This window comes from Ictidomys tridecemlineatus, unplaced genomic scaffold (assembly GCF_052094955.1).
Source record: "Ictidomys tridecemlineatus isolate mIctTri1 unplaced genomic scaffold, mIctTri1.hap1 Scaffold_130, whole genome shotgun sequence".
Classification (NCBI taxonomy): domain Eukaryota; kingdom Metazoa; phylum Chordata; class Mammalia; order Rodentia; family Sciuridae; genus Ictidomys; species Ictidomys tridecemlineatus.
The window spans coordinates 472,602-498,672 of record NW_027521170.1 but is presented as its reverse complement, the minus strand read 5'-3'; the positions used below and the strand labels follow the sequence as shown (position 1 = coordinate 498,672).

Here is a 26,071-nt window from a genome sequence, read left to right as displayed (position 1 = left end):
AGGCGAGGAACACACCTCTGTAACTGCTGCAGGATGACGGGTCAGCATGCCTTGGCTTGCCATCAGGGCTGGTTTGCAGCACCTTAGATCCAGGGCACCTCTATGGCAGGACCCACCCCAGCCCCAGGCCACTATTCCACTGCTCCAACCCTAGATTTACAACCTTTGAACAGACACCAACACACTGTCTACATAACACCTGGTGTGCTGGTCTAGGGTTTTATAAACCCTTTGGTTCACTGCTATTGGTCCAAACTTATGCTAATTGGGGCTTGGAGATGTACTAACACTATTGGTCAGTTCTTGAGTTCCAACTTTCATTTTCTTGTGGCAGGAGGGAGGAGAGCGCTTCTGCAGCAGCAGGCATCTCCCATGGGCAGGCTGGGATTCTGCAGGGTGACCGGTCAGTGTGCCTTGGCTCGCTGCACCAGTATGGCAGGCTCCACAAGGCCCTGGGCTTCAACCCACTGGTGCCATTACCCCACGTTCCTTGCCTTTTGGGTTCCAGGACCACTTCTCAGCAGAGACCAGTAGACCCGCCATCCAAGCCTGGCAGTCAGGGAGACCTGTCAATAGTATTGAAGTGGCACCTCCTTTCTGCACAGAAAGTCTTAACTGGGCCTCTCCAGAAATCTTCACCATGGCTGATTTTTAGGACTGTCAGCAAAAGAGTCTCTGCAAAAGAGTTCAATGTAGATTAGCTTCCTATTTTCGTATCACCCTGTTTTACTTGGCCACTGGCCGGGAAGATTCCAGCACTCCAGATGCTGGACACCCTCTTACTAGTTTTTCACAAACATATCCAGTATAATAGTTTGTAGAAATGTACAAACTAGGCTTCTGGCCTTGAGCTAAGCTTCACAGAGATGTCTACGTTTTTTAAAGATAAGTTACCAACTGGGCTCCATGGTAACAGCTGGCAGGGGAGGAAAGAGAGGGGAGAAGAAGCTCTCCCCTTCCCAGGTGTTGTCCTTGAAGGGTTAACCTGCCCAGAACAGTGAAAGAAAAAGTTGCTTTTATGTGAACTTCTGCAGACTATGAACTTCTGAACCACTCCCCTTATATGCTGCGTATAAAACTCTGAAACTACCTGAACTCGGGGTTCAGGGAATTGATTACACCAAAAGCTGCGCCCTCTGAACTGTTTCCTGCTATCTTTGGTGCCTTGCCTCATTTGTCCCTACAACAGTATCTTATCATGATTCCATTTAAACATCTTTTTAATGTTAATATATTCATATAAAAATATCTGAAAAAAATACATACCAAACATGACTAGTGCCTACCTCTGAGGGATAATGCACACATTTTGTAAAGTTTACATTTTCATGAGCATGGATTCACTTCTGCAAACAGGAAAGAGCTGAACTATTTTCTCAAGGGAAGAAGGAAGACTTAAAAAAGAAATGCCTAGTCCTGTGGTTAATGCAGTGTTCCGATGAAGGGGTTCAGTGCAATCCCACTGTGAGTGTAACCATCTGGGCAAGAGTGATATCTAGTAGGAACCAATCAAAATCTCTGTGCTCGCACAGCGAGATGGAAACGCACCACGTCTCCCTTCTGCCTCCCTTATTAATCTCTAGGCTATGCCTTTGGCCACCGCTCCTGCTTCTGAAATATGTTTATTTTCTTCTCTTGCACCACGAACATTTCAGAAGGGATTTAAACCCAGTGGGAAAGACCTGGACGTGGATAAGGCAGTCCTGGGTTCAAACCCAGATTTCTCATTCTACTCACTCTGACTGCATAATCTGCTCTTCCCTTCAGGGTCTTGATTTCCAAAGGTAAAAAATGATGCACATTCTTAGGGAACTTGCCTCAGAGTCTTTGGAATGGGGGAAAAAAAAGGCAGGGGGTAAAGTATAGACAGTGCTTAGGCACAGTAAGTTTTTAATGATGCCTATTATTTGTTACTTTGGGTGCTGGGGATTGAATAGAGGCCCCCCACACACACACACACACCCACACTAAGTATGTGCCCTATCACTAAGCCACACACCCGGGCCATTATTATTAGTCCTATTAAAACCAGAGCTTTGAGGTAAAGCTGATTCCCTGCTTCCGCTAATAAGTAAGGCAGAAGGTTTTCTGCTTCTGCTGACCAATAACATCTGCATGACATGCTGGTGTCTGCAGCCTGGGAATTTCACAGTTCTTCCTCAGGATGAGTAGACATCACAGTAGGTTTTGCCCCAAAACCAGGAATGAACACCTTACAGTGGCAGCGAAGGAGATGACTCTACAGCACATATTCTGGTCTAGGGGTTCGTATGCCACTTGGTTCACCATGACTGGTCCAAATTTATGCCAGATAGAGACGGGAATGTGGTAGCACTGACGGTCAATTCTTGAGTCTCAACTTTCATTCAAATCTACCCCACTTTCAATTTCTCATGGTAGGAAGCAAGAAATTGAGATTGTAGGTGAAGAAGGCACTAGAAGGAATACACTTCTACGGCAGGTATCCCCAGTGAGCAGACCAGGCTGCTATAGGGTAACAGATCAGGACATTTTGGCTTGCTTCAGTACAAATTAGCTACACCCCAGACACTGTGGAGGGCTCCACACAGCCTGGGGCTTCAATCCTCTAGGACTGCTGCCCTGCATCTCTGGTATAGCTTCTCGGCAGAGACCAGCAGACCTGCACAGAATGGAGGATCCTGGTCTAGGGATCCATATAGCACTTGGTTCACTACTATTGGTCCAATCTTATGCTAATGAGGCAGAAATGTACTAATGCTATTGGTCAATGCTTGAGTCCTAGTTTTAGTTCAAGTCTACCCCACTTTCATTTCCTCCTGGCAGGAAGCAGTAGGTTGGAGTTGTAGATTAGGGCTGTAGGGGCTCCAGTGAACTCTGGCTGGTGTCAGTGCCGGTTCCCTGCACCTCTGACCCACCGCAGCTGTATGGTGGGCTCCACGGGACCCTGGGCATCAACCCACTGATGTAACAAACATCACTGGTGCCTACCTCTGAGGGAATAATACACGCATTTTATAATGTTTACTCTTTTTTTGAGCATGGATTCACTTCTGCACACAGGAAAGAGTTGAGCTATTTTCTCAAGGAAAGAAAGAAGATTAAAAAGAAACGCCTGGTCCTGTGGTTAATGCAGTGTTTCAATGAAGGGGTTCAGTGCAATCCCACTGTGAGTGTGGCAATCTGGGGCTAGGGTGATATCTAGTAGGAACCAACCAAAATCTCTGTGCTTGCACAGAGAGAATGAAATGCACCACGTCTCCCTTCTGCCTCCCTTATTATCATCTCTAGGCTGTGCCTTTGGCCACCGCTCCTGCTTCTGAAATATATCCATTTTCTTCTCTTGCTCCACGATCATTTCAGAAGGGATTTAAACCCAGTGGGAAAGACCTGGACGTGGATAAGGCAGTCCTGGGTTCAACCCCAGATTTCTCATTCAGCTCCCTCTGACTGGATAATCTGCTCTTCCCTTCAGGGTCTTGATTTCCAGAGGTAAAAAATGATGATCATCTTACAGAACTTGCCTCAGAGTCTTTGGAATGGGGAAAAAAAGGGGGGTAGAGGATAGAGAGTGCTTAGGCACAGTAAGTTTTTAGTGATGCCTATTATTTTACTTTGGGTGCTGGGTATTGAATGGAGGGTCCCACACATGCTAAGCAGGCCACACACCCCACCCCAGAGCCTATCATTAAGCCAGTTAAAACAAGAGTTTCCAGGAAAAGCTCAACTCCCTGCTGTCCCTGCTCCTACTAGCAGGCAGTTTTTGTGTCTCTGGTGACAGATACAGATTGCATGAGGTGAAGACCTCTGAAGCCAAGAACTGTGGCACTTCTAACTGAGGGTGAATAAGTGTAATATCAGAATTTGTTAAAACTCAGAGACAGACACCTTACTAAACCCCAAATAGGAGAACTCTATAGCAAGTCTTCCAAAACGGAGGGGTTTGGTCTAGGAGTTTACAAACCAATCAGTTCACCGCTATTGGTCCAAACTTATGCTAATTAGGGCTTGGAGATGTGCTAATGCTATTGGTCAGTTCTTGAGTCCCAAGCCTGTCCCACTTTCATTTTCTGGTGGCACCTCAGGAAGCAGGAGGCTGAGGTCTTGGGATGGGACTGCAGCACTGTGTGAAACAGGCTTCTGTATCCATACTGTGCCCAGACCTGGTGGCAGAGAAGGGCAGGTCGGTGGCTTTGTCCTGCCTGTGCTTTGGGCTCCCTGTGGCAGCAGGCCGGCTTGGCACTTGCCATTCATGAGGCCACTCCACTGCTCCGTGGCTCCTTTTCAGCAAGGACCAGTAGGTTAGCTGTCCCGCTGAAGCTGAGAAGCCATGTCACAATCGATTTTTTTTCTTTTTTTTTTTGGCGGTCTTGGGAATTGAACTTCCACTGAGTTACATAACCCAGCCCTTTTCATATTTTGTCTTGAGGCAGAACCTCACTAAATTGGCCAGGTTGACCTCAAAATTGTGATCCTCCTGCTTCAGCCTCCCACACTGCTGGGACGACAAGCATGAGCCACCGTGCCTTTCTTTGTGGAACCTCTCCTGTTTTCTGTGTGATAAACTGCTACCCATCCTTCAAGACCTGGCAACAGTGCTTCTTCCTGTGGTCTCTCCCCTGCACACCCAGAACTGATTAATGTTCCCTTTTTCGAAGGATATTACTAGAAGGCTGGGTGCCCAGGTTCATGACTACACGTTATATTCTGATTTCCTTGTATCTCCTCCATACACCTCTAGTTCCTGCATGGCTATAACCCTGATCTATTCACCTCAAATTTCTCAGCACTTAACCACAATTAATTTTTCCTATTGAATTATCTCACTTTTCTCTGCTTCTACCACCCAGGAGAAGTGGGAGGTAGAAGTATTTCATTCATGGTGGCCTTAGGGTAACAGTTTTTTCTGGGCCTCTTTTCTGCCTACACCAATCTAAGCTAAAGGCTCACTCCAACAGGTTGGTATTCAAAACCCCTGAAGGAAAGGAGAGAGAATTGTGAAAAGAACCACTAGGTGGAGCCAGACCTGAGTTTTAGCTCTGGTTTTGCTACAGAATGATGTGACATGGCATGTACCTTTAACATTATCTGTTAAATAGAAGCAATTACCTCCTTCCACAGGGTACTAGAGGGGGGGATAAATGAGAAATTCATGTGAAAATATGCCCACGTTACCTAAATGTTAGATATTACAACTTTCTTTTTTCCTTCTTTCCTCTTTTTGAAATGGGGTCCTTATTGCCTAGGCTGGCCTCAAAATCTCTGGGCTCAATCAATCCTCCTGCTTCAGCCCTCTAAGTAGCTGGGTCTACAGGTGTGCACCACCATGCTTGACCCATTGTTGAGATGCAGAATATATAGGAGCAGAATGAGTAGCTATAAAGTGTCTGTCCTGGGTATCAAGCTGCATCCTGAAACTCCAGGTGATCTTGAGCAAATATCTGTGGTTGTAAATGAAGAAGAGACCTCTAAGATCTTTTCTACCCTCAGGTTCTGTTTGATCCAGAAACCACATCTCGCTTGATGTGAGACCAATCCCCAAGGCAAAGGGGCAGAGAGTCTTCTCTGCCCTTAAAATTAAACTCAAATATCAGAGGACATGTGTGCAGTCCTTTTCTATTTGTGGAGCACTTTCGTATCCTTCATTGGATTTGAAAAGGGTTTTATTAGGAAGAAACCATAGCCAAATATTAACAGCTTTTAATCTCCAGATGGTGGAATTTGGCCTAATTTAAAATTTACTTGTGTTTTAAACCTTCAAAATCTCCTTCAAGCTGGGCGCAGTGGCACACGCTTGTAATCCTACCTACTCAAGAGGCTTGGGTATAAGGATCACAAATTCAAGGATAGCCTTAGCAACCTAGTGAGACCCTGTCTCAAAAATAAATATATATATATATATATTTATTTTTAAATATATATATTTTTAAATATATATATATATATATTTATTATATATATATATATATATTTTTTTTAATTAAAAAGAGCTGGGGATGTAACTCAGTGACAAAATGCCCCTGGGTTCAATCCCTAATGCCCACCTCCCCCCCAAAAAATCCTTCAATTTAAAATCATAAAGAAATGATGGTTGCACAACATTGTTAAAGAACAAATAGCACTGAACTGTGTGTGTACTTTAGAATAGTTAATTCTATATATGAGGCTTTGCTTCATTAGGAAAAAAACCTTCAACACACACGATTTTATAGTCATTTCTTAAAACTGTGGCTTTGAGGAGAGAGTTACAGAAGATTCCTTAGACACAAGAGCAGTTTAGGTAAGCTGACATGAACCTGCACCTCCCACCCATCCCCCAGACCCGCTTAAAGTTGCAGCCTCAAGCCAGGCCTGCAGAGCGCTCCTCCGACCACCAGGGGACTCTGCAGAGCTCCCGCGTCCTCACACACCGGCGCGCGCCGTCTCTTGCGCCTTTGAAGCGCGTGTGCGTGAGGGGCGGGGCCGGGAGAGGAAGCTGCGCCTGCGAGACCGCCGCCCACCTGAGCCTCACACGGCGCTCCTCTCACCTTCGGTTCTGACAGACCGACCGCTCCAACTGCGTGCGAGTGTTTGAAGTCCCACCTCTCCACTCAGTCGTCATACGTTTGAGCGGGTGTCCCCACTTCCATTTCCTCACCCTTAACCACTTGTCCCTGCTACTGTGTTCCTTCGCCCTGCTCCGCCAAGGGTCCTCGGTTTTCTGTCAGCCTCTGACCCATGGCGCTGCAGGCGCTGCACAGCTCAGGGGTGGCCTTCCGCAAGATCCTGTCTCACTTCCCCGAGGAGCTGAGCCTGGCTTTCGCCTATGGCTCCGGGGTGTACCGCCAGGCGGGTCCCAATTCAGACCAGAAGGTGAGCCCGGCCCCAGAGACCGGACCTTCCCCATGTGGCTTCCCCGCGGTCCACCTCATTGCCAGGATTCTGCTTGTTCTCCCTTCGGACCCCTAGGGTGGCCTGCTGCGTACTCTAGGCGTCAATTAGGAGGATGCAAATCGTTCAGAAGTGTTCTTAGTATAACGAGAACGTGAGCTGAGTTTTGAAGGATAATTTAGGAATCCACTTGGGAGCTGCAGTTAGGTGAAGGGAAAAACTGTTGCCTAGGCACGGTGAAAGAAAGAAAAACAGTTGCTAAATTCGAATTCAGTTTTCAACCTGGATACTACGTTGGAATTTTCTAGGGAGCTTAAAAAAAAAAAAGAATTGCTGGGTTCTACCTGAGATTCCTGATTTAACTCGTCTAGAATGGGGCTGGGCTTCAGGAATTTGAAAAACGTCGCTCGATTCTCATGCGCAGCCACGTTTGAGCTCCTCCTATCTGCTGCTGTGGGAGAAAATACAAAATAATCCTCTGATTTCAAGGAAATTGATGAATTGTCTGTAGGGCCAGGGCAGGTACCGTGAAGGTAACTAAGGACAACAGTTAGTGGCTAGCCGGTGTATGCACTTCATGCTCAGCATATTTAACAAGTGTCTAGTGGGGATTAAACATTGTTACTCTTCAGAGTTGGCTGAGCACAACAGCAATATAATTTTCATTGTGATTTACAGAATTCAGTGTGAAAATTGCAATAGGGACTTAGATACTTGGCTGTAATTTGCCTTTTGGTTAAAGTTTGCCTATTCACTTCCTGGTGAGGCTATCTACAGCTTGGATTTCCTATCTATGCTGTTACAATGTTGTTCTTTAAATTGGCAGCATATGAAGTTGTGTGAGAAATTATAGTATGATCTAATTACTTTTCTAATATACATTTACATAATTATAAATATTTAAGAATGTTTACCCATGTCTTCTCACATCTTAAGTATCACCAGTGGTTTGTGGATCACAGTGAGGGAAACCCAGAGCATCCTTTAGTCTCCTGTAGACTCTTCATCATTTTTCAGTGAAGGTTTTCCTTTGAGTAGAACTGGATTTCCCTCAAAAAAAAAAAAAAAAAAGATTCTTTCCTTACCCTCACTCTCATCCCCTACATTCAAGTTAACAAACCTTGTATATTCTAATACTAAATCTCCTCCAAACCAGTCTCTACCCCAAGTGCCTCGCCTCAAACCTTTTTGTTTCTCCCCTGGAATTTTTTAGTGGTTACCTATCAGATTTCCCTCATCCTTTATCTCCACTCTCAAGTTAGTTCTTCTGCAGGAAAGTTTTCTAGCATGGCAAACAGCCTCTCTGGTCCTATCTCCCACAACATAAGTATGTTTTGTTCCAGTAGCACCAAACTGCAGGTCCAGAACATGCCTGACTGTCTCCTACCCATAGAAGTAGTTTCCTGTACATGGCTCTGTGCCTTCCTCATGTTTCCCCAAGTACTTTTACCAGCCCTGTTTCCCTTGAATGCCTTTTTCAAGACTCCTACTTAAGTTCCCTAGAAGCATTCCTACTTCTTGTTCTCTTGGATCTTTTTTTTTTTTTTTTTGTACCATGGATTGAACCCAAGGATACTTAACCATCAAGCCACATCCTCAGCCCTTTTTATTTTTTATCTTGAGACAGGGTCTCAGTAGGTTGCTTATAACCTCATTAAGTTCCTGAAACTGGCTTTGAACCTGCAATCCTCCTGCCTCAGCCTCCTAAGCCATTGGGGATCTGCCCCCACTCTTAAGTGATATTAGTACATTGTGCATTCCTCTATCAAGTCAAGTTGTATACTCCCTCCAGTAGACTGAGCTCTTCTACCCTAGGACCCATCAGAACTCATAGGTAATTTATTAGTAGTTGTGAATGACTTATTTCCTTTTACATACTACTTAGTAGAGTTTGTCCAAGTGATCTTTGATCTGGAAGAAAAGTGGAACACATTTAACTGCAGTTAGGTAATGAGCACAATTATTCAGCACACAGAATTTATTACCATGCTACTTAGGTCTGTGGCTAATTAGCCTTGTGTACCAAGGCACAGTGCTTATCCTGGACATTGGTTTCCTTTCCTATAAAATTGGAATAATTGCATACCTACTTTGTAGAATTATTGTGAAGATAAAGTAAGTTGCTGTATGTATTATATATAAAGTGCTGACATAGTACAGATTAAATTAGTATTTGTATTAAAACAAAGCTCACATTGCTTTCAGAGATTGGAGACCCTAGATCTTCTGCTAATCATAATAGCACAATATTTGGGAGGGTTCCACTCTATCTAGCCACTTTTCCAGGAATTAATGAACTCATTCTCTTTTCTTTACAGAATGCAATGCTGGATTTTGTGTTCACAGTAGATGACCCTATTGCATGGCATTCAGAAAACCTGAAAAAGAATTGGAGCCACTACTCATTTCTAAAAGTTTTAGGGCCCAAGATGATCACATCTGTCCAGGATAACTATGGCGCTGGAGTTTACTACAATCCATTGATTATGTGTGATGGTAGGGTAAGTGACGTTCGTTGGGCCTTTGTCTTAACTTGGCTAATTATTAACCTTTGTTAAAAGAGCACCAGTGAAATATGTATGTTTGTGCAGGTGGGAAAGGGTCACACTCCTGCTGGATGTTCGGAACCCAGGGACAGAGCAGGCACTGGAGTCCTCAACTCCCCTTCATTGTGATTGCAATGTGAGAAGGTGATTGAATGTTACTTGTTTTTTTTTTTTTTTTGCCAAGTGGTTCCCAAGTTTTAATCTGTTGTACACACAGATTGCAGGGATCCACCCCCAGAGTTTCTGATTCAGTAGGTCTAGCTGGAGCTGGAGAATTTGCTTTTCTAACAAGCTTCCAAATGACACTGAAACCAAAGGTCTAGGAACCATACTTTGAGAACCCTGGTTTGGTCAGTGTGAGGAATAGGCAGCCCTATTCAAGATCAGGGTGGAGATCAGTCTTATCTCTTCTAGATAACAGACACCCCCAGGAAGAAATTGGAAGTGAAGCGGGCATTAAGGGAGGCTGGTAGTCTGTGAGGCCAAGTAATAGACAGGAACCTCTTGGTGTTAACACCTGAATGGGATTCAAGAGTGGGGTGTTAGAGAGCAAAGGTCCCCAAAGAGGGATTGTCTGACATCAGAGACTCTTGCCTATCTTTTAGACGAGAAACAGCCCAGAGGTTTGGGTTGTAGCTTAGTGGTAGAGTGCTTGCCTAGCATGTATGAGTTCCTGAGTTTGATCTATAGCACTAGCACTACCAAAAAAAAAAAAAAGCAAACGAGATGAAAAGCAAACCAGATGAAGCATGTCAGTATCTTAAGAGGACTGTCAAGAGCTAAGTGGATCCCCAAAATGTGAAGACCAGTGGGGCTCTAACTCAGTTGCCTCCTGGAGATTAGTTGGGTTAAGAATGAGGTATGGGCTTCAGTTGCTAGATTGACACTCCTGCTGATTTTTGGAGCATACTTATAGGCATATGAATAATGTGGGGATCTTTTAAAGTACAGATTCTGATTGAGTAGTCTGGTATGGAACCTGAGATGCTGCATATTTTACAAGCTGTCTGGTAATGCTCATGTAACTGCTCAAAGGAGCATGCGTTAAAGGGCAGGAGACTGGAATACTGACTTGAGAAGGATCTGAACTTGGCTGAGGAATGTGCTGTGATTGACTGGTGATGTCTGTAAATCCTTAAGGCCGTCTATTTGCTTTTCTGGTTGAGGTCCTATCCTGCTTCCCTTGCATTTTTTTTTCCTTTTATATGGTACTAAGGTATGAACCCAGGGGCACTCTACCACTGAGCAACTTCCTCACCCCTTTTTAAATTATATTTTGAAACAGCTTCTTGCTGAGTTGCTCAAACTGGCCTCATCCTTATAATCCTCCTGTCTGAGCCTCTGAATAGCTGGGGTTCCAGCTATGCACCACTACACCTAGTTGCACCTGCATTTTTCAGATGAGGAAATGAAGGTTTAGAGAGAACACCTTCTGTAAGGTCAGGCCCCTAGTTAGTGACAGGCTCCTTGATTTCTAGGCTTGTGCTGTTTCTACTGTCCCCCCTCCTGCCCCCAGCTATTACTTGCCTGTAGCAAGATTGGTTTCTGCAGTCCTGTGGCCTAGTGGAGGGAAAAGCCCAACCTGCCACTTCCACTTATTCATGCAAAACACATAACTGTGTTCTTTATCCATAATTAATGTTATGCTGAGCCTATCTCTAATTAGTAACTTTCAAACAGTATTACATGCTCCAGTAACTAAAGGTTTAGGCAAAATTGTATACCAAGGGGACTGTACATTTTAATTGAAATTCTTTAGATACTTTTTACATATGTGCAGCCTGAGAAGGCTATTTGGATACCAAAGTTGAGTAAAGTGGATCTGAAGGTATTTATTAACACAAATAGGACTTTGTAACCTGGGAAATCTACATTCAGGGTTTATACAAATTATTATGGAAATTGACTTGACCATAATTCCATGTGTTTAGCACTGATAAAGAGGTTTTATTTGGGGATGTTGCTTTGTAACTATAAGCCTTTCAAAGTCAACAGCAATAGAGGAATTGACTATGTAAAGGATATCAGTTAAAACTTTTAATTAAAGAAACTTTCTGTTACTTTGCAATGAAAAGAACATTGGGAACTAAAATTCTAGGATCTAGTTTGTTTATTTGTTTGTTTTTGTGGTACTAGAGATGAAACCTAGGGCCACATACATGCTAGTTAAGCACTGCTGAGTATATTCCCAGCCTTGTTTTGTTTTGGAAAGTGACAGGGTCTCTCGGAATTGTTTGGGCTGGTCCCATACTACAGGCTCAAGCCATCCTCCTGCCTCAGCCTCCCAAATATCTGGGTCTATAGGTGCATACTATGCCTGGCTCTAGGACCTAGTTTTAACTCTATTAGTTCTGTTGCCATTTGGAGTATTTAATTTATTCTTTCTGGGCCTCAGCTTTTTATTTCTCAGATGGAGAACATGAACTAAAACAATATTTCTCAAACATTTGGAAAGGTCTAGTTTTTTTTTTATTTGTTTTGGTTTTTTTGCAGAATGGTGTCTAAGAGCCATTCTGCCTTTAACATCACATGGACCTAAGTTTGTGATCACCTCACCTCCTGTACTTTGAACTGTATCTTGAACCATATCTGAGTTCCAAATCTGTTTTAGACATTAAACCTCTCAGAGTTTTGGTGGAGATGTGGGTATTTCCATGGAAGGCATTTTGAGTGACTTTGGAAATCAAGGTCCTACTCTGGTCCAGAATTTGATGTGTTTCCTTATGTTTTGTACTTGCATAAGAAACAACCTGATATTTGGCTTTTTTTTTCACCCATTTCTTTCCTTTTTCAGCTTATCAAATATGGGGTTATTAGCACCAGTATTCTAATTGAAGATCTCCTCAACTGGAATAACTTATACATTGCTGGACGCCTCCAAAAACCGGTGAGTGTGTGTTTTTTTAGGCTGCCATAATTAGGGTGTCTCTGAACCTAACTTGACTTTTAATCCTTGTGATTGCAATGAGATGGAACTCTAGGAAATGGAAATGCCTATTAGATTCCTCCTCTTTCTACCTTTAATGAATTACCTTTATAATTCATTACCAATGTCCAGATATTATGTTGTGATATTGTGACATAATAAGAAATATATGGTTGGTTTTTGTCTTTGGCTTGTGGCACAGAGCTCCTAAAAGCCTTAGAATTCCTAAGTGTTAGGAATAACAAGTCCCTTTCAACCATACCTGAGTTCATCTAATGAGGGGACTCTTTTTTTTTTCTTTTCCTTCTGGCTTGAACCCAGGGCCTCATGCATGTGCATGCTAGGTAAGCACTAAACCACTAAGCCTCATCCCCAGCCTTCCCAGGTGACCCTTGATGGGCCCTAGATAGCTTCAGGATAGGGGCTGGTTACCAGAGAAACCACCAATGTGCTTAATGGGCTGGAACTTTCATCCCTACCTCCCATTTTCCACCCACCTCTGGAAGGGGTGAGTGGCTGGAGATTGAGTTACTCTCAATGGCAGTGAATTAATCAATCATGCCTAGGTAGTGGGACCTCCATAAAACCCTCAGTAACAGAGTTCTGAGAGTTTCCATGTTGATGAACAAACACATTGAGGTGCTGGGAGGATGGGGTCTTTAGAGTGGGCGCAGAGCTCAGTTCCCAGTCCCACCCAAGGATACCTTGTCCTCCTCCTACTACTACTACTATTTCTCCTCCTCTTCCTCTTTCTTCTCCTTCTCCTCCTTCCTTCCTTCTCCTCCTCTTCTTCTTCTTCCCCCTCCTCCTTTTCTTCTTCATACTCCTTCCCCCTACTTATTCCTTCCTCATCTCTCCTCCCTCCTCCTCCTCCTCTTCCTCCTTCTCCTCCTTCATATGCTTGGTATCAAACCTAGGGTCTTGTACATGTTAAGTATTTTACCACTGAGCTACATCCCCAACCCCTGCATCACTCTATTTAGCTGATCCTGAGTTGGATACTTTAGAATAAGCTGGTAATAGTAAGTAAGCCTTCCTGAGTTCTGTGAGCCCTTCTAACAAATTATCAACCCAGAGGAAGGGATTGTGGAAATTTACAGCTACTTAGTTGTGTGGGATTGAGCCCCTAACTTAAGGATTCTCTATATAGCTCGAGATAGATAATATCAAAATTAAATTCTATTGTAGGACACACAACTGGTGTCCAAAAAGTTGGAGAATTGGTTGGTGTGACAGAAAAAGCCCCACACATTTGGTGTCAGATGCTGGGAGTAAAAGACAGATTGTCCCCCTCAGGTACAGGGTCAGTCCATTTGGGGAGTTGGCAGAGAAGGTGTCCAGTGCCTTAGTGTCACCTCTGTCTGTACTATGTATATCCTCATCTTCTCTTCTAGAAGCTCAGGGCACTACGTGTCCACTGTTGTCTCCTCGAAAAAGACAGGGCAATGTCTGTCACACAGAAAGCAGTCAGTAACTGTTGAGTGAATGAATGAGTCAGGCCGTCATTCCAGGGGAGAATGGTATTCTGGACCCTGTTTTATCTTCCTGAGGCCAGTGGTGATGTCCTGTCACTATATTCTTACCTCATTGGGGATGCTCCTGAAAGAGACTGTGGGGTTTTGGCTTCTCCATGGCTTTGATAGAAAGGAACAGGGACAAAGAAGTGGGAAGGAACTTGAACTTTTAACAAGTGTTTGCAACTATCATCTTTTTTCTTTTTTTCAAAAGTATGGCCTATTTTCTGAGAAAGCTTCTTTTTTAAGAACTACTTGAGCCAGGTGCAATGGCATACATCTAGAATTCCAGTAACTCAGGAGGTTGAGGCAGGAGGATCACAAGTTTAAGACCAGCTGCAGCACCTTAGCAAGAACCAATCTCAAAATAAAAAATAAAAAGGGCTAGGGATGTAGCTCAGTGTTAAAGTGCCCCTGGGTTCAATCCCCAGTACAGCAAAAGAAAGAACTGTGCTAACTAGTCACAGTTGTCAATCTCATACACCTCCCAAGGAAAATTTTCATTATACTGACCAGGGTCTTAGGCTCCAAAAATAGCAGATGGGTTGTTCTCAGGTATCTCCCATAACAGCAACCCCTACCTCCTTTAATAGTGAGCTATGGGGAAAAATAAGAGATTTCTACTGTCATAGTTCATTTGGTCTGTGTCAGAAAAATTTCTTTATTTGTGTATATGGGCTGTCAAGATGCTCTTGCTTTGAACCTGGGCTTAAAATTTAGTAGTGTAAATGGAATTTTATTCAGAAAGAATAAAACTCTTCCCAACAAAGAACAAATTCTGTCATTTGCAGGAAATTGGATGGAACCAGAGATCATAATTTTGAGTGAAATAAGTCAGACTCACAGTATCATATGTGAAAACTAGAGATATGTTTTCTTTCATATCTGAAAGATGGAGGGATGAAACTGGGAGGAAAAAAGAATTCAGTGAAAATAGAAGGGAGACCAACCACTAAGGTAGAGGAAGTAGAGAAGCGGAGGGGAATTGGGGGATGCTAGAAAGTGAAACTGACCAAATTACACTTTATTTATATATGTATATACCACAATGAAACCCCCACCCTTCTATATAAATAATATGCACCAATAAAAAACAGAAAAAATTGTATAATTCATTAAAATATGCAGAAATACTTGAGCATATTATACATGTATAACATGTATAAAAATTTATCAAGCCAAATCTTTCAAATATGTACACTTATAAATTTTCCTTCAGTAAAATCATTTTATAATTATGGTTATTATTATTATTATTTGGCAGTGCTGAGGATCAAGCCTAGGGTCTTGCACATACTAGGCAAGTGCCCTACCATTGAGCTATATTTCCCCACCCAAGTAAAACAGATTCTTTAAAAAAAATTTTTTTTTTAGTTGTAGATGGACAGAATGCCTTTATTTTACTCTTTTTTTTTTTTACCTTTTTTAAATTTTTATGTGGTGCTGAGGATCAAACCCAGTGCCTTACACATGCTAGGCAAGTGCTCTGCCACTGAGCTACAGCCCCAGCCCAAGAAACAGATTCTTATTAAACCTAAGGAAATAACTATATTACCGTAAAATAAGAATATTCACCATAAATTTTAAAATTTTTCAGGGATGATTAAGTAGGGAGAAAGGAAAGGTTGAAATTTCCTTTTGGAGTATACTTTACCAAATCTCTATAATCCATAAATAGCCCCAAATAGAAAAAGAAAAAATTTCTGTGTCTGACAAACAAAAGAATTTGCCAGGTGCTTTTTGTTTTGTTTTGTTTTGTTTTGTATGTGTGGTGCTAGAAATGGAACCCAAGGCCTCACACATGCTAGGCAGGTGCTCTACTACTGAGCCACACCCCCAGCCCATACATACATTTTTTAAACATCCAGAAACAATAAGCTTACTGAAATAATTTCAAATATCTATAGATGAATTTCTAATTCTTAGACTGGATAACAGGTAAAGCTCATAATTAAGCAAATAAATGCAATTGAAAATATATAAATATTCATTTTACTTCTAAGGGTTTTATAATTTTAAAAATGTTATTGATAGGGGCTGGGGATGTGGCTCAAGCGGTAGCGCGCTCACCTGGCATGCGTGCGGCCCGGGTTCGATCCTCCAGCCCCACATACAAAGATGTTGTGTCCGCCAATAACTAAAAAATAAATAAATATTTTAAAAAATGTTATTGATAGGAAGATAAATGAATGTGGAATTAGAAGTGTTTGGTCATATTAATTCCTACTGCTTATTAGGAGTTTATACGAACTCAGGCACCTGGTTTTATCTTTCTGAATGTCAGTCAATTCATGTGTAAAATAGGGATAATAGTACTTACCCTGCCAACGCCCCAAAAGCGTTGAAAATTAGAAACAGAGTATTAATGTTGGGAAGAACATGGGCATTTTAGTTAGAGTCTAAGAGAGCTAAGGTTAGGATCTCAGTTGTGACCCTTACTAATCTTGTGACCTTGTGCCACCGATAGAGTCCCTCACACCTTGGCATATTTTCATCTGTGGACAAGGGTTCTGAAATTCCTGATACTTCAGAACCATTCAGAAAAATGATATTTCCCTTCTCTTCATCCCTGGCTATCTCAGTTATGTTGAGATAAAATAAGATCAAATACAAAAATATTGCGTTATTCTCTGTACTATACTTTATGCCTGGAATTTTTTAAATTAAAAAAAAAATGGTGTTAGAAACCTGAGATGCCCTGAAATCTAAGAATGTAAGTACTGGAAATTATCTTTTTGTTTTGTTTTGTTGTTTTGATTTTGTTCTGGGGATCGAACCCAGGGCCTTGCACATGCTAAGTATGTGATCTGCTGAGCTACACCCTATGGCCTGATCTCAGAATTTATCTAAATGTCATATGTTCTTGTAAAATAAAAGCAGTCCAAGACAAGGAGTAGCAGCTACATTTACCTTAAACAAAACTATGCATTTCTTGCCTAATTTAGAGAATAAAATAAAAGCTTGCCATGGTAGCTCACACCTGAATCCCAGGGACCTGGGAGGCTGAGGCAGGAGGATCAGAAGTTTGAGGCCAGCCTCAGCAATTTAGTAAGACCTTGTCTCAAAAGAAAAAATAAAAAGGGCTGGAGGTGTATCTCAGTGGTAGAGCACCCCTGGATTTTATCACTAGTACCAAAAAAAAAAAAAGACTTATCTTTTTAAAAAGTGAAAATGATAAACAGGTGAAGTGACTCCCTCCTGCTCCTGCCCCCAGTTTTTTCCACTCCTGTGGAAATCACAGTTAAGCGGACTTCTCTGTGGTAAGTCTTTCAGCAATCATTTTTCCCTCTAGATGGCAGCAAGTATTAATCAAAGTTGAGCAAATCTGTTGAAAGGATAGTAGCATTTTCAACAAGAAAAATGGGTGGTTATTTTAAGAATTATGAGAAAGAGTACGAATTCTTTGTTTTTATGTTTTAAAAGCAGTTACATTGTTATATTGTCTAAAACTCCAAAATTGTCTTGCACTTTGCAAATTGAAATAGAATTCCTCAATTACTTGCAAGTTAAATCTTTAAAAGGAATATACAGGAGTTAAAAAGATGGACATTTTTGGGAAAAATTGAATTTAAAATTAAATTTCTGTTATACTTTACTAGCAACTTACCTTATAATTGAGGAGATAACATGTTTTGATTTCTAGTACAGACTTACGTTTCTGAGTCATTTAGTCATTTGCTATATGTGTGTGTGTGTGTGTGTGTGTGTGTGTGTGGCTGAGCAAGTCACCACTGTACTACATCCCAAGCCCTGCAAATATTTTTTAAGTGAAGAACCATGGAATTTAAATTACTTAATAGAACATGTGAACAATCTTTTGTAAGTTAAAAAAAAACAAAAACACTAAAGCAAGTTAAAGTCAGTTCCCTAATTACTTTGGCATAATTTGGGATTTTTGTATTTCACTTGTTTTTCATGTATAGATGATTTTGTAACATTTAAAATTTTTTAAAAAAATATCTAGTTTCCAGTTTTAGTTGGACACAATTCCTTTATTTTATTCATTTATTTTTATGTGGTGCTGAGGATCAAACTCAGGGCCTTGCACGTGCTAAGTGAGCACTCTACCCCTGAGCCACAACAATAGCCCTAACATTTTTTATACCTTTATTTTATTTATTCATTTTTATATGGTGCTGAGGATAGAACCCAGTGCCCTGCATGTGCTAGGCAAGTGCTCTACCACTGAGCCACAACCCTAGCTCTGTAGAGATAATTTTGTTTGAAGTTTCTTTTTATCTTTCAGGGCTCTAGAGATGGAACCCAGGGCCTCAGGCATGCTAGCCAAGGTGTCTACCACTGAGCTACACCCCAGCCAGTAATGCAGCATTGGTTTTTTTGTAATAGCTTTATTAAGGTATACTTCACATACCATAATTCAACCATTTAAAGTGTAAAGTTCAGTGGTTTTTAGTATATTTACAGTCCTGTAACTATCACCATATTAGAGTTGTATTTATTTATGTATTTCAAATGGGAAAAATCCCCCTGGTATAAAAGATCCCTGAACTGGGAATTGGAAACCTGGTTTACTAGTTTTGGCTCTTCCCTGCTGTGAACCAGCCTTTGGTTTTCTAGCCTTTGAAATGCAAAGATTGAGCCATTCATTTAGTTATTCAAAAGACAACTAAGGTTCTTCTTTGTGCATGCCAAAAAAAAAAGACCCCCCACATTATTTGTCCTTGAAGATCCCCCAGTCCAGTAGATAGATAAGGTTTGATCCCATTCTTGTGTTCCGCCCTTCTTCATTTTCAAGCAGTGACTATTTAGAAGAGTCACCCCTCCTGACCATTTGAAATCAAAAAGTTCTGGCCAACGGTTGAGTAGTTCAGCACTAGGTAGGGTTGCCTTCTTTGTAACTGAAACTTCACTCTTCACAATTCAAGTAGTCTTTCCCAGTGACTGTTATAGAGATGGAGGGTGGCTTTCTTTTTTTCTCTGTCTTGAAAGGTACTCACAAATCTCTCCTTTTAAAGTCCCTCCGAGCTTTGTCCCTTCCTCTCTGCAGTCAAGATCTGCACCCTGGCATTAGAGCTAATGTTATCTATGCAGTTCAGGTCGGGGCATTCCCAGTAAGGTACAAACAGCTATTCACAACTCTGAGGACTTTCTTCTTTTCCCAGGCCTCTCTGGCAGTGCCCCAAGCGTTCACTGGCTTTTCACTCTGAACAACAAATTACAGTGCTGCCGAGACAAGTTCCTAGTTCACCTTTCGTTGAAGAACCAGATCAGCACAGTAGCAGAGCCTTCAGAATTCACGTTTTCCCTTTGAGTAAGGATGCTTTTATTTGCACTCTCTTCACCTTAAGTACTGGACTGCTTTCTTCCAACCTAAGTAGAACAGATTTCTTGGAGAACAATTGGTTATTCTGTTAACTAGGAGAAAATCTTCCAAACTTATTCTTTTGTTTGCCTCTTTGAGTATTTAGCACCTTAAAATAGCCTCTGATTTCACTGGGTTTCTGTAATAGCCAGAGAGAGAGAGAGAGAGAGAGAGAGAGGGAATAATTATGATAAGGACTGGTGAATTAGGATGAAGACTGAAGGGTAGGAATATGGAAGCAGAATGGTATCACAGGGGACACATCAGGGGACTGGACCTCGCTTGGTCCATTGTGTCACTTCTTAGAGAAAGGTATTTGACTTCTCTAGCCCTCAGTTTTTCCACCAGTAAGTTGAGTAAGTTGCCTTCCTAGATCACTGATTCCATATGGAATACAAATTTTACTTCTAAGGTATTGTAGGATTTTAAAAATTTCAGGAGCTGGAGATGCAACTCAGTGGTTGAGTACTTGCCTAGCATATTTATAGCCCCCAGTTCAATTTCCACATTGAAAAAAAATTGTTTTATTAAACTTCTGTCAAAATAAGTCAAGCAGAATACATCCCTAACTGAATGCATGATGATAACTCAAAATATTTAGAACTTGATTTGCATAGTGCAAGGGTGTGGCCCTGGTTTTGCCATTGGTTCATTGTTCAACCTTAGGCGAGTCTTGTTCCTGGGCTGTTCCTTGGTGTTATACTCTGCAGATGATGGCAAAGATACTAAACTCACCCAAGCCAAAAGGCTTACTTAAGGTCTATTAAGTTCTCATAATTATAAGGGTGGAGGAGGTGATATTGAACCAAGTGGCTTACCTATCATATATGAGGTATAGATGTTGGAAATATTCCCTTAGAAAAAAGGTGGATAACACAAGGCAAAAGTTAGAATTTAGGTTGTTAAGCTTGATTTATAGTTATGTCTTATGGTGCTACCACTTTTTTTTTTTTAAACAACAAAAAACTAACATCATTCTCCTCTTTCCAGTAGAACTTTATTTTGGAGTTTCTTAGAGTGTGCCTTTTGTATGCCATCTTAATGCATTATTATTTGGCAAAAAACAATTTTATATGCCCTGTTTTCTATTAAAGGAGGAAAATTTATCAACAACACCAAGTTGTTTAGAGACAGTTGATACATTTCAGATATCTATGAGTCCTTATTAAGGACTTCTAGACTCTTTTCTTTGTATAGAAAATCAGTCAGTAGCAGATGTTTTAAAAAGATTATGGTGGGAATATAAATTGATATAACCATTCTGAAGAGCAATTTGGTAATTCTCCTTCTAAGCAGAATAGCTAAAAGTATTCTCAAAATTTGGTCTCTGGCTGGGCACTTTAGTGCATGCCTGTGATCCCAGTAATTCAGGAGGCTGAGGCAGAAGGATCACAAGTTTGAGGCCAGCATCAGCAACTTAGTGAGATCCTGTCTCAAAATAAAAGGGACTGGGGAGGTGGCTTATTGATTAGGCACCCAAGAGTTCAATCACCAAAAAAAAATATTAAAAGGCAGGGGGAAAGGTGTCCCTGAACCCAAAACAGCCTCAACATTTTCTAGGACCTTGTTAGAAATATACATTTTCAACCTTCCTGCAGGGCAACTGAATCAGAAGCTTTGGGGTTTGGACCCATTATTATGTGTTTTAATAAACTCTCCCATGATGTTAATGCTAGCAAAGATGAAAACCCCTGGCTTAGAGAAATTCATTGCCTGTGTACCAAGTAGCACACCAAAGGAAGCTCACTTCAGCTAATGTATTATGTACCGTATCTCATTTGGTCTGTTAACCCCATTTTATTGATAAGGAGCAATGCCCATCACCACAGCTAGGAGGAGATGGAGCTGAGACTTGAACATATTCTCTTAACTAGAGTGCATTTTGTGTGTGTGTGTGGTGTATGTGTCTGTGTGTATGTGTCTGTGTGTGTGTGTAAGTAATTGGGGATGGAACCCAGGGCCTTACACATGCAAAGCAAGCACTGTACCACTGAGCTACATCCCCAGCCCTACCTTACTGTTTTTAAAAACCGAGACTCTGAGAACAGACTGGAGCTCTAATGTATTTAATGGATTTGGAGACAGTCAAAGACAGCTGCTTCTGACATGGATTTTAGACAGTCAAAGACAACTGCTTCTGACATATATTTAGGAGAATAATGCTTTGTATTGAGCAAAGCACGAACTCAAACATTTACATTTATTGTTGTTTTCAATCTTTGACAATTCCTTGATACAAATCTGTTATCCCTATTTTATAAATGATGACTTAAGTTCTGAGAAGTTAGGTCATTTGCCCAAACTCACACAGTTTGTAAGTACATGGATTTGAGCCCAGATCTATATTTAAAACCCATGATCTTTCAATTGTAGCTAATTTTCTTTCCATTTTCCTTCACCGAGTTTCAAATCTGTGTATCTAAAAATCATAAAGCATGAACTGCCTAGGTTATTTGTGGTCAAGAAGAGAGGTGAGTTCTGAGTAAAGAAAATGCCTTCTCTCACTAGAAAATTTAAAAACTGAGATGAAAAAATAAAAATATTGATATTCCCAAAGGATGTTTATTCTTTTTCAAAGCCTGTGGTGAGTTTGCTCATTTAAAAAGAATATTAATTTTGTTTTCTTTGGCATTCTGATCCCTTCCTATGTGATAGATTTCTCTGATTTTGGCATAAGAGGAGATTCTGGGATTACTTATTATAATAGTAATCATTTCATGTCAACCAAACTAATATTCCAAGATCCTCAGTGGTCGGCATCTGGGATGGTTCCAGCTGTATGTGTCAACCTGTGGCTTGAGCAATACTCCTCTTCTAAAATTTTTCTTCTGAATGTTTGCCTTTTCCAGGTGAAAATTATCGCAATGAATGAAAACGTCATTCTTAGGTCAGCACTTGATAAAAATCTGAAGAGCGCTGTGACTGCCGCTTTCCTCATGCTCCCCGAAAGCTTTTCTGAGGAAGACCTCTTCATAGAGATCGCTGGACTCTCCTACTCTGGTTAGTGTCCTGTGTGTCCAAACCTTTTTCAAGAAGGAGATTTGTCATTTGAACGCTATGCAAATAGCTTCCTCCTCACCCTGCCCTGGGACTGCAGTGGTCTTATTTCTAAATTCTATCACTTCCTGTGTCACTTACTGCAGTAGCTTTCTGATTTGCCTCCCTACATCCAGTGTCTCCCGTCTTCTCTCCACAACCCTCCAGATTTTATTTTAATATTTATTTTTTAGAAGTAGTTGGACACAATGCCTTTATTTATTTATTTTTATGTGGTGCTGAGGATCCAACCCAGGGCCTCGCATGTGCTAGACGAGTGCTCTACCACTGAGCCACAATCCCAGCCCCCCTCTAGATATTATCCAAGGGTGATTTTTGGTTGTTGCTATTGCTTATTTTTATTTTGAAATGATTGCAAATCTACAGAAAGGTTTTGAGAATAATAACAGAAAATTCCCATAAACCCATTTTCCTGATCCACCAATTTTAACATTTTACTATATGTTTTCTCATTCTCTCTGTACCAGTGGTTTTCAAAGTCAGTATGCCTCTGAGGGCTTCTTGAAACAACTGGAGGGCTGGAGTTGTGGCTCAGTGGTAGTGCATTTGCCTAACATGTGTGAGGCACTGCTTTTGATCCTCAGCACCATGTAAAAATGAATAAATAAAATAAAGGTATTGTGTCCATCTACAACTAAAAAGATTATTGGAAAAAAAAAAAGAATGTGGTGGGGCATACCTTAATTCCAGTGATTTGGGAGACTGGGGCAGGAGATTGCAAGTTTGAGGCTAGCCTCAGCAACTTAGTTAGACCCTATTTTAAAATAAAAATAAAAAGGGTTGGGAGTGTAGCTCAGTGGTAAAACACCCCTAGATTCAATTCCTAGTACTGCCAAAATAAAAAATTAATTAAAAAACAGATTATTGACCTTAACCCAGACAGCTGATTTAGTAGGTTTGGGAAATGGCCTAAGACCTTATATTTCTAACAAAGTTCTGGGGTGATGCTGATGCTCCTCTCGGGACCCTGCTTTCTATTGCTCTTTCTGTATATAAATGTACTGTGTTGTTGTTGTTGATGTTGTTTTTCCCTGAAGTGTTTGAGGTCATACATATCATGTCCAATTTAGACCATAACCATAGTACAGTTACCAAATTCAGGAAATTTAATACTGATGCAGCAGGTCAAGGTGGCCCACATCTATAATCCCAGTGATTTCAGAGGCTGAGGCAGGAGAATCTCAAGTTCTAGGCAAGTCTCAGCAATTTAGTGGCACCCTATCTCAAAATAAAATAAAAAGGGCTGGGAATGTAGCTTAGTGGTAAAGCACCCTTGAGTTTAGTCCCCATGATGATGATGGTGATGATGATAATTTGGATCAAACTGATAATCCATATTCCAAATATCAGGCATTCCAATAATGTCCATTATAACATGTTTTTTCTCAAGTACATCACCTAGTCAAAAATCATATACTGAATTTAGTTGTACCTCTCTTAGTTTTTATTGTATCGTCTGGTGGTGGGGACTGAGCCTCAGGCCTCATGCATGCTAACCTCACTTTTCCTTTTCTTACATGACATTCACATTTCTGAAGTCTACAGACCAGCAACATTTGCCTCTTTGTAACCAGTGTTTCCTCCCTTATATGCAGTCTGTTTGTATGAAGGTCACAGAAATTTCCTGCTTCTTACCAAACTTTCCCTCCTGAATTAAGCGCCCATGGAAGAGTTTTGCTCAAACCAGTCTTTACTGCATTGGTCCAAAGTAGTGATTTTCCAAATCCTTTTACTCCACAGGAAGGAAAAGCTTTCCCTTCTTCCCCATTCATTTAATATATTTGTTTGTTAATTTGTCTAAATGTTGATTTCTTTCCCTTTCCGCCAGTTGTGTTCCTCAGAGATGGGAACAGGTCCTATAAAGGGTGAGGGGAGAGCTGAAAGGTTGGGGCCCCTGGTTCCTCACCCAAGCTGCAGCCAGAGGAGCATCACATTTGCCTGTTTCATACAGTGAGGTCCCGTGTAAGATCTCAGTTACAAACTGAGGATGTAGCTCAGTGGCAGAGGCCTTGCCCAGCATACACAAGGCCCTGGGTTCCATCCCCAGCACCATTAAACAAAAAAGATTTTTTTTTCTTTCATTGACAAGAAAAATTATCTGCTACTTAAAAAGTTTAAAAACCACTGTCTTAAATCAATTATGTCTTTCCCAGTTTCTTAAGTGTAAGGAAGAGAACTCGGTCCTCAAAACAGCTTATTTATTCTCCAAATCTCAACACAGATAATATTTCATGGAAATTTAATGCTGTAAGAGCCTTCAGAGGTCTTATTCTTCTTTCTTCTTCTTAAAATGCATCTAGCACAGCACAGCTGTATTTGCAACACTGGAAAGAACAGAAGTGAAGTAACCTTGACCTTTTTTTGCTTCCAGCTTCACCTGGCAGCATCCATGCCCTTCATCAAGAGACAAAGAGTAGGCCTGAGGCCGGGGCTCAGTGGTAGAGCGCTTGCCTAGCATGTGCGGCACTGGGTTCACTCCTTAGCACCACATATAAACAAACAAAATAAAGGTGTGCTGTTCATCTACAAAAAAACAAAAAGACAAAAAAAAAGAGGCAAAGAATAGCGTGACTACTTATCAGAATAAATGGGTCCACGTGCATGCAGTGAGTGGGAAAAGAGAGTCCATTTTTGGAGTTGTTCCCTCCCTAAACTCCCACGTGGAAAAAAGCATCACAGAAGCCTTTTGTGGTGCTGGGGATAGAGCTCAGTGGGTAGAGTGCTTGTCTTGCATGCACAAGGCCCTGGCTCAATCCCCAGCACCTCAAAAAGAGAAGAAGCCTCTTGTGATGGGTAGACTTTGAGAGAAGATGAGACTGCTCTCTGGGGCCCACAGTGTTACCTCTCTTATTTTTTTCTCCCATGTAATAACATCTGCATAGTGCAAAGTGGATTCTGGCTGGAAGCTCTCTTTAATAAATTCTGAATATTGACTAGAGAGTAATGGAACTACTTTTACCTGTCTGTTGACTCTTTTAGTCCTGGGAATTGAATCCAAACTTCATGCTTGCTGAACACATGCTCAGCCACTGAGCAATGTCCCCAGTCTTTGATTTTCTTAAGTGTCATTCAAGTTGCTATAAATCTGTAGCTGAGTTTTGCTAGAACTAGACTGGTAAGGGTAGAAAAGGATGTAGGTCCCGTGAGTAGGTCATTTTCACAGCTTTGAGACTTGCTTCAGGCATTGTGTCAAAAGGCCAATTTTCCTCCTGTCTTTCCTAGGCTTCTGAGAACCTAGTATCCTTGAATTGAAAGAATTCTGACCGTTTGTTAAATCAAAATCTCCCAGGACCTCAGAATATTCCAGTATTGAAAGTACCCACCCAGCCTCTCTTTGATTTACAACTTTGACATTTTCTATCTTTTCCCAGTTGAGAGATTATATGGGGTCCCTTGCCTGTGAAGTTCAACATTTCTCCTTCCAGGAGAAGAGAAGAGGAAGGGATAGAGAAAATAGTGCCTCTCTGCGATAATTGGACAAGTTCCTGCTAGTAGTTACTGGCAGAGTCAAGATCTGTCGGTATTACTATGAATAATAATAACCTGTACATTTTATTTAGTACTTAAAGGTCACTTTGACTGCTCTGGGGCCCCTATTTATGGCAGCATTATTGTAAATGATGGGTGAGAAAGGAGTAGGTGGAGGAAGAAGGCCTGCAAAATTAGGGACGAGAAAGCTTTCTAGTCCTTCACTTATTCTTAGAAGTCAGCACTTCAGTAAACAGGAAAAGAATACCAAATGACTTTGAAATAGTCACCTGGAGCTTTCTTAAGTAAGTGCAAACTATAAAAATGACTAATTTTAGGTAACGATCCTGGCTTAACATTTATCAAATGAGTCAGCGACTCATACCCA

General features: G+C 41.2%; 1 pseudogene across 1 annotated transcript in view; it reads left to right on the top strand.

Moving 5' to 3' along the window:
* The first annotated feature begins 6,428 nt into the window (after positions 1-6,428).
* Positions 6,429-26,071, top strand: part of LOC144372556 (phosphatidate cytidylyltransferase, mitochondrial-like) — a 45,338-nt pseudogene continuing 25,695 nt past the window's right edge. The window contains exons 1-4 of the transcript XR_013432529.1: positions 6,429-6,831; positions 9,168-9,350; positions 12,190-12,282; positions 22,008-22,158. The product of XR_013432529.1 is annotated as a phosphatidate cytidylyltransferase, mitochondrial-like (transcript). The remainder of the gene's footprint in view (positions 6,832-9,167; positions 9,351-12,189; positions 12,283-22,007; positions 22,159-26,071) is intronic.